General features: G+C 35.9%; 1 non-coding gene across 1 annotated transcript; it reads right to left on the bottom strand.

Moving 5' to 3' along the window:
• Positions 1 to 3,544: 3,544 nt before the first annotated feature.
• Positions 3,545 to 3,650, bottom strand: LOC128032946 (small nucleolar RNA R71). Its single transcript, XR_008189284.1, has one exon. It is a non-coding gene; the product is annotated as a small nucleolar RNA R71 (small nucleolar RNA).
• Positions 3,651 to 9,726: the final 6,076 nt, after the last annotated feature.

Here is a 9,726-nt window from a genome sequence, read left to right as displayed (position 1 = left end):
ATTATGAAGCTAAAGATTCGAGAAAGAGATCAATGGGAAAATCATACCAGTCATCATCAAAGAAATTGAAAGAACATCATAACCATTCATTAGCTTCAGTGGGCTATTCCAGTGGGATAGAGGTAAATAGCATGCGAGTTCAAAAGCTCAAGCTACGTCCGTAGCAAGCATAGCCAGTGTTAAAGTCAATAAGCCCGATTGTCAATAGTGTGGGCGTCAACACTTTGGTGAGTGCAAGATGGAAGATAGGGCGTGTTTCAGATGTGGTTCATATGGTCATTTTATTCGAGATTCCCCTGAGATACCCAAAAAAGAAAATACTCAGACCGTCTGACCGAGTAAAACAATTGCGAGAGGGAGACCACCAAGGAACCTTAGAAATGTGGGTAATAGCTGCAGTGGGACCAAGGACTCTGCTGTGAGATCCGATGCACAAGCACCGGCTAGAGCTTATGTTATCCGTGCCCGAGAGAAGGCTTCATCACCAGATGTTATCACTGGTACATTTTCTATCTTTGATATTGATGTTACTATTTTCATTAATTTGGGATCAACACATTCTTATGTATGCACGAATATAGTGTCAAGTAAGAATTTACCTGTTGAGTCCACAAAATTTGTGGTTAAAGTAACAAACCCCCTAGGTCAGTATGTGTTAGTTGATAAGGATTGTAAAAACTGTCACTTGGTGATTCGAGGTTGTAACTTTCTGACCAATTTGATGTTGTTGCCATTTGATGAGTTTGACGTGATTTTGGGTATGGATTGGCTAACTCTACATGATGCTATTGTGAGTTGTCGAGAAAATCTTATTGTATTAAAATGCCAAAATGATGAAAAGCTTTAGATTGAGTCAGATAGTTTGGGTAGTATCCCTAATGTTATTTTAGCTATGATAGCACAGAGATATGTTACAAAAGGCTATGATTCGTATCTTGCTTATATATTTGATTCTAGAGTTTCTGACTTGAAGCTAGAATCGGTTCTAAAGGTATGTGAGTATCCAGATGTGTTTCCAGAGGAGTTACTGCAAACAGAAAAATATATAGGATTTTTCCTATGTAATTTATCACCTTTTTACTTATACTCGTTGTTAAAACTAAGTAATTGTTTAATAAATTAATAAAAGTGTGAAAATATGAAATTAGGACATAGAAATTATTAAAATGTGATTTTATGTTTTATTATATAGTTTTCATGCAATAAATGACTTATTTTATATTATATTTTTAAAGACATAAGGTGCGCCATGCATGATTAAATTAAATAATAAAATATAAAATTATATTTAATAATTCATTTTAAAACATTTCATTAATAATTTGGGTTTTAATTAATTAATTAAATTGGATAAATTTAATTCTTTGGTCCTCCAACTTGTTGATTTATTTCGGACAGTTCTGATAGCTTTGCTGGATTACAAAACCATCCAAATTGGAGACCAAGTCAACCCAAAATTTTGTTGCGCATGGTTGTGCATAAACCACTTTTTGGTTTAATTGCACAAGGTCCTTGAAGAGTTGAAGAAATTAGAGATTTACCTGAAGATTTGCAGTTGACCGAGTCTCAGTCTAGAGTTGTTGTGGCACTCAAATTGAGCAAAAATTAAGGAAAAATCAGCTCAACTTGCTAAAATTATGGCTGGCCACCCATGGAAGATGCTTCAAAAGATGGAAACTCCTATTTTTAGTAAACTATCTCTCTCTCTCCTCACCTATAAATAAGACCTTCTCATTTCTTCATTCATCATCTTTCAATCATCCCCCAAGCATCCATCAAGCATCATTCTCTCTATTTCTCTTAGTTTTTTTCCATTCTCATGCCTAGCATCATCTCTTCATAAAGATTTTAGCAATTAAGCCTATTAAAGAACCTTTGGTCAGCCACCTTGAAGAACCATCAGCAAAGGAGCAAAGCAAAGGAACGAAGGAGTCTCGTCAGTCAGAGTCTTGGGCGACAGCCACTCTGAATTGGGTTTAATCTTTCTTTTCTTTAACATAATATAAAGATGTTTGCTATGTGTTCTTTATTCTTATTTATAACAATGTTAGCTTAATTTTATTTAAGCTAGGATGATTGCTTTGATTAAATAATATTTTTTGATTCATGCTTAAAATGTTTAAGCCTTAATCGATCATGTTTTCAATTAAAATCAAGTCTGTATTTCGTTCATACATGATTGAAATGCACTTGAATTAGCTGAGCGATCCTAACCAGACGACGGCTAATGGACGCATAATTGAAATGTGCATGCTCAATTTAGATCCTAACACGATTGAATTGTAGGCTACATAACAACTCTAACCAAGCTCTGTTATCTGCATAGTTTTTAGATTTGTGTGATTAAATTATTTCAAACCTAACACGTCCCTGTTACCTCACACGAATGCTAAGAAACCCTTAGTAAATAAGGATCAGTAAAATGCATATTTACTAAGTAAAGGATTCCGAAAAGACCTAATGTGGTTTCCAAACTTATTAAAGATCGAGTTGTCATGGAATGTTTTTTCGAATGTTATTAAGCATGTTGATAGTAAATTGAGTTTAAGTAAAGTAATCGCCCTAGTTTATTTATGTAATAATTGTTGCAAATTGTGTTTAATTTTACTAAAATCTATTTCAATCATATAGTTTGCAAACTTAGGATAATTGGCATTAGGGATCATTGCATTTAGTTTAATATATTTTAATCACCACTTCTCAACTATATTGTGGTTTTATTTGCCAAATTGTTAATATAATTTTACAAATTAAGTGACTTTGCACAAATACAATCCCTGTGGAGACGATGACTCGATACTTACTTATTACTTTATAACAACTATGTACACTTGCACAAACCTAAGTGTTACAAGTTTTTTGCACCGTTGCCGAGGATTGTCAACTATTGCCATAGTTATTTTCTTTGTGAAATTATTTATTTTCAATTTGATATATTTCTAACATTACTAACTTCTTCTTTTTTATTTTTGTGATTTTCTTTTTTAGGTGTTTATGAGTATAGATCGAATTATCGATTTACCTCTATAGACCCTGAAATTGAGTGAACTTTCAAACAAAGAAGACGTGAACGAATAGCTCAAAGACAAGTCAAGATGGACCTTGGAAATCAAAATCAAGGCCAAGGTAATGAAGCTGATTATGTAGAAATCCTATCCTCATTGCAGATGATTGGGATCGATGCATCAGACAATATTATGTGCCACTTTTCAGTGAGTCAAACCCAGGAATTAGAAGGCCAGTTATTGAGGCAACCCAGTTTGAATTGAAACCAGTGATGTTTCAAATGCTACAAATGGTGGGCCAATTTAGTGGTATGTCCACGGAAGATCCACATCTCCACCTCCGATTGTTTATGAAGGTGAGTGATTCATTCAAGATAGCCGGTGTGACTGAACACGCACTAAGGCTAATGTTGTTTCCGTACTCGTTGCGAGATCGAGCACGAGCATGGCTCAATTCATTGCCACCAAGTTCAATATCTACATGGCAAGAATTACCAAAGAGAATTTTGGTTAAGTATTTCCCACCTAGGAAAAATGCTAAGTTAAGGAACGAGATCACAACTTTCCAACAATTGGATGACAAGTCTTTGTATGAAGCTTGGGAGTGATTCAAGGAGTTACTTCGTAAGTGCCTCATCATGGGATTCCTCATTATATCTAGTTGGAGACATTCTATAATGGTTTCAATGCACATACAAGATTAATGGTAGATGCTTCTGCGAATGGTGCAATTTTGTCTAAGCCTTATAATGAGGCTTATAAGATCATCGAAAGGATCGCGAGTAATAAATATCAATGGCCAACAAATCGAACAGCTTCAAGAAGACGCGTAGCCGGAGTTCATGAAGTTGACTCCCTCAATTCGTTATCAACTCAGGTATCGTCTATTTCTTCTATGTTAAAATAGTTAACTGCTAATAGTACTAATAATTTTGCAACTCAGCCACCAAGTCCGTTTGAAACAGTTTCCTGTGTGCACTGTGGGGAAGGTCATTCTTTTGAGAATTTTCCATCAAATCCCGAGTCAGTGTACTATGTGGGGAACCAATATCAAAATAGGAGTGGACAAGAACCCAGTCCAACTTCTACAATATTTCGTGGCGTACTCATCCTAACTTTTCTTGAAGCAATCAAGGAAATGGACCGAACAACAACTTATTATAGTAAAGACCCAACCAATCTCAAGGGTATAATCAGCAAGTTCACAAACCACCTCTAGCTGAGGCATCAAATAGTTTGGAGAACTTGTTGAAAGCATACATGGCAAATAATGACGCTTTGATCCAAAGCCAAGCAACAACACCGAAAAATTTGGAAAACCAAAATGGGTCAGTTAGCTACAGAGCTACGTAATAGACCGTAAGGAACCTTGCCGAGCGATACTGAGAATCCAAGAAATTTGGGTAAATAACATATCAAGGCAGTGGCATTGCGAAGTGGTAAAATTCTATAACCCCGATTGATTGATGTCGAAGATAGGCGCAGTGAGAAGAATCAGCCAACTGTTAAAGTTCCTACACCAAAGGAATTAGAAACTTCAAAGTCTGACAAGGTAAACCCTGACTTAGTGAATTCATATATTTTAACATCTTCTTTTAATGCAGATTTACCTACTCAGAAAAGTTGTTCGGTTCAACCGAAAGTTCCATAACCTCTATATCCGCAAAGATTGTAGCAAAACAACTAGAAATAGGAAGTGCAATTCAAGAAGTTTTTGGATGTTCTGAAGCAGTTACACATCAATATTCCGTTGGTGGAGGCTTTAGAACAAATGTTGAATTATGTGAAGTTTATGAACGATATACTGTCCAAGAAGAAACGACTAAGTGAGTATGAGACTATTGCCTTGACAAAGAAGTGCAGTGCATTCCTGTAGAACAAATTGCCACCGAAATTGAAAGACCCAGGACGCTTTACTATACCCTGTAACATTGGTGAATCTTACTGTGGTAAAGCTTTGGGCGACTTAGGAGCGAGTATCAACTTAATGCATAAGTCTATTTTCAAGATATTAGGGATAGGCGAAGTAAGACCTACAACTGTGACACTTCAACTAGCGGATCGATCTTTAGCATATCCCGAAGGAAAGATCAAGGATGTTTTGGTAAGAGTCGATAAATTTATTTTTCCTACTGATTTCATTATCTTAGATTTTGAAGCAGATAAGGAAGTACCGATCATCCTTGGGGGACCTTTCTTAACCACGAAAAGAATGTTAATTGATGTCCAGAAAGGAGAACTCACCATGCGAGTTCAAAACGAACAGGTAACCTTTAACATTTTTACAGTAATGAAATTTCCCGATCCGACAGAGGAGTGTTTAGTTATGGAAGAGATAGAAACCTTAGTTTCTATGGAAAGCACTTTTGAAGAAGATCTATTGGAGAAGGCCTTAGATTTTGACCCTTTATAGGATGAAGAAGGTGAAGAAAGCATGGCTTTGATGGAAGCCAATCCGGGAAATTTTATTCAATCTACACGGTTTGAACCGTTGGAGTTGGAAGTCGGAGAATTAGTGAAACCCAAGTTGTCAATTGAAGAACCACCTAAACTTGAACTAAAAGTACTTCATTCCCATTTGAAATACATTTATTTAGGTGATTGTTCTAGTTTGCCTGTGATTATTTCAGCGAGACTAACGAAAGATCAAGAGGAGCAACTAATTGTTGTTCTAAAATCATTTAAGAAAACAATTGGTTGGACCATAGCTGATATTTAAGGTAGAAGCCCTTCTTTTTGCATGCATAAAATCATTTTAGAAGAAGGTGAAAAAGGTCAAATTGGTGGGTGAAAGAGGCTCTATCCTATTATGAAAGAAGTTGTGAGAAAGGAAATGATCAAATGGTTAGATGCAGGAATCATCTATCCTATTTCAGATAGTTCGTGGGTAAGTCCGGTGTAGTGTGTGACGAAGAAAGGTTGAATCACGATTGTTGAAAATAAGCGTAATGAGTTAATTCCAACGAAAACTGTTACCGGTTGGAGAATCTATATTGATTACAGAAAGTTGAACAAAGCCACTTGGAAGGACCATTTTTCATTGCCTTTTATGAATCAGATGTTAGATCGACTGGCAGGTAATGAATTCTATTGTTTTTTAGATGGCTATTCAAGATATAACCAAATAGTTGTAGCCCTAGTGGACCAACATAAAACAACATTTACTTGTCTATACGGTACGTTTGCTTTTAGAAGAATGCCTTTTGGTTTATACAATGCACCTGCAACTTTTCAACGATGCATTATGGTAATATTTACTTTTATGGGTGAGAATTTTTTTGAGGTTTTCATGGATAATTTTTCTATTTTTGGTAACACTTATGATATCTGTTTGAGTAATTTGGCTAAGGTACTGAAGAGATGCGAAGAGACGAATCTTGTCCTTAATTGGGAAAAATGTCATTTTATGGTCAAAGGGATTGTCTTAAGTCATAAGATCTCAAAGAAAGGAATTGAAGTCGATAAAGAAAAGGTGGACGTAATTGAAAGATTATCGACCCCAATGAATGTGAAAGGAGTCAAAAGTTTCTTAGGTCATGCTTGTTTTTATCGAAGGTTTATCACAGATTTCTCAAAATTTTCTAAACTGTTGTGTTTGTTGATAGAGAAAGATACAGTGTTTGATTTCAGCAAAGCATGTTTGGAAGCATTTGAAGAGCTAAAGAAACGGTTAATCTCAGCCCAATAATCGTTACACTTGATTTGAACTCACCTTTTGAGTTGATGTGTGATGCAAGTGACTATGCCATTGGAGCTGTGATGGGTCAAAGAAGAAATAAAGTGTTTTTCACCTTATTTACTATGCAAGTAGAACTTTCACGGGAGCCTAATGCAATTATACGGTAACCGAAAAGGAACTCTTCGCTATAGTTTTTGCTTTTGACAAATTCTTCTCATATCTTATAGGTACCAAAGTTACAGTATTTACTGACCATGTGGCCATTAAAAACTTGCTCACGAAGAAAGATGCAAAACCAAGGCTAATTCGTTGGATACTTTTACTCTAAGAATTTGACTTGAGATCCAAGACAGAAAATGTGTCGAAAATCAAATAGCTGATCATCTGTCGAGGTTGGAGCAAAATGAGGTAACTCAATCATGTGTGCCTATCAACGAGAATTTCCCAGATGAACACTTATTTGAGGTAAATCGAATTCATGAAATACCCTGGTTTGTTGATTTTTCCAATTATCTTGCATGTGGAATAATTCCTCGAGAAATGACATACAAACAAAGGAAAATATTCCTTTATGATAGTCAGAATTATCTTTGGGAGGATCCGTTTTTATTTAAACAATGTGCAGATAATATAATCCAAAAGTGTGTAGCTAAAAGCGAGATTGCTGAGATCTTGTATCATTGCCATTCAGCTCCAAGTGGGGGACACTTTGGTGGTTCACGTACTGCAACAAAGATTTTGCAAGTGGGCTTATTTTGGCCTACACTGTTTTAAGATACTTATGCTTATGTGAAGACCTGTGATAAATGCCAAAGGACTTGAAATATATCAATGAGGAATGAGATGCCCTTGACAAAAATTTTGGAGATTGAATTGTTCGACGTATGAGGCATTGCCTTCTTAGGCCCGTTTCCTTCTTCGTATGGGAAAAAATACATCTTAGTTGTTGTGGACTATGTATCCAAGTGGGTTCAAGTTTAATCATACCCTACAAATGATGCTAAGGTAGTCGTGGGATTTCTACATAAGCATGTGTTTACACGATTTGGGACACCAAGAGCTATTATTAGTGATGAAGGTTCTCACTTTGTGAATAAATGGCTTAAGTGGTTGCTTGATAAATATGATGTCAAGCACAAGATTGCTACTGTCTATCACCCCTAGTCTAATGGGCAAGTTGAAAGAGTGAATTGCAAAATCAAAGGTATTCTTGAAAAGGTAGTACGCCCTAGCAGAAAAGATTAGTCTCAAAGGCTCGATGATGCATTATGGGCCTATCGAACAGCATTTAAGACTCCATTAGGAATGACTCCTTATCGATTAGTATTTGGAAATGTATGTCATTTGCCATTAGAGTTGAAGAATAAAGCTTATTGGGCTTTGAAGCAGTTGAACTTTGATCTTAAGCAAGCCGGTGAGGAACGATGTTACAACTTGATGAGTTGGAAGAGCTGAGGTTGTTTTCCTATGAGAATGCCAAAATATGTAAAGAACGATCAAAGAGATGGCATGATAGTCATATACAACCTCGCGAGTTTAAAGAAGGTCAGAAGGTTTTGTTGTTTAATTCAAGGTTGAAATTATTTCCTGGGAAGCTTAAATCCCGATGGAAAGGACCTTATACCATCTACCGAGTTTATCCTTATGGAGCTATTGAATTATACGACAATTATGGAGGTACGTTTAAAGTTAATGGTCAATGTCTCAAACACTACTAGTATAGTGAAGTTGAGCGAATTGAATCCTCGCTCAAATTAGCAGACCCTTAATTTTTCATGAACTCATTTTGTAAATAAACAAAATAATTATAATTTATTTTCTTAACTTATTACATTTAATTAATTCTTTCTAAGGAGATTGGAACTTAAGCGGGACCGTTGTGACTCCTCCAACTTTTCCTAGGAATTAATTTAATGTAATTTGTTAAGAAGAAATTTTCTAATTAAGACTTAAAATTTTTAAATTTCATTTGTTCTGTTTAAATTTTAAATTTTAAATTTTTATGTTAATAAAGGGGGTCAAATTTGGCTCAAGTACTAATTAGTTTTTTTTAGTAAGATACAGTCTAAGTTTGAGTCCCAAGACAGCAAAAAGGAGCGAAAAATCCATGCCTTGCCGTCACACCTATTGCTTGCCACCCAAGTGACCCTAATGTAGCTAACTTTTTGCTACATGTTGCCCTAATTTTTCCCTATATAAATCCCTTTCCATTCTACTAATTTTCATAACCCTTAAAGCAATTTGCTTAAACCCTAAAAAATCCCTAAATCTCCCTTTTGTGCCGTCAACCTAAACCCTAGTTCTCTTCCCTTTTTTCCAAAATTCCCTATTGCCACCGCAAAGAGATTGTCGAAGCACCACCATTGTTGTCGCACATTGTCGTCGTCGCCGCACCATCCTTGATGTCGCAAGATTTTTGCTATAGCAAGTTCTACCCACTTTGCCGATTTCTCTTTTCTCTTTCTTGCAGAAACTTTGTCGAATTTTTGGGAAAAGATACCATGTCTCGCAAAAGAACCAGATCTTCAAAGACTACTCCTGAAATCTCAATTTTGATCAATGAAGAAGTGAAAGAGAGATTTGATTCAATCTTCAAGCACCAACCTATGATGCCGGAAAAAGGTTTTGACTTGAAGAGTAATGATTTGATGGTTGTTCCTATAACGATTAGAAAGAAAATCAATGCTCTCAAGTGGGAACGATTTTGTGATGCTCGTTCACTTCCCGATGATGAACTAGTTAGAGAATTCTATGCTAGTTTGACTACGCAAGATGATGCTGAAGTCATCGTTCGAAAGAAAAAGGTACCTCTTACTTCTAAGTCCATCAATGATTTGTTTAATTGACCTGATGTTGAAGAAGACAAGTACTACCCTATGATGAACAATATCAATTGGGATTTTCTTCAACAAGTACTTGATGTTGTGACAAATCTGGGATCCCAATGGATTATAAGAAATTATGGGAGCCATTCTTGTCAAAGAGAATACTTAAAACCAGTAGCAAAGGTATGGTTTTATTTCATTCGCTACAGTTTTATGC

Source organism: Gossypium raimondii, chromosome 9, assembly GCF_025698545.1.
Source record: "Gossypium raimondii isolate GPD5lz chromosome 9, ASM2569854v1, whole genome shotgun sequence".
Taxonomy (NCBI): domain Eukaryota; kingdom Viridiplantae; phylum Streptophyta; class Magnoliopsida; order Malvales; family Malvaceae; genus Gossypium; species Gossypium raimondii.
The sequence above is the reverse complement of the archived record's forward strand: the minus strand, read 5'-3'. Positions and strand labels throughout refer to the sequence as shown.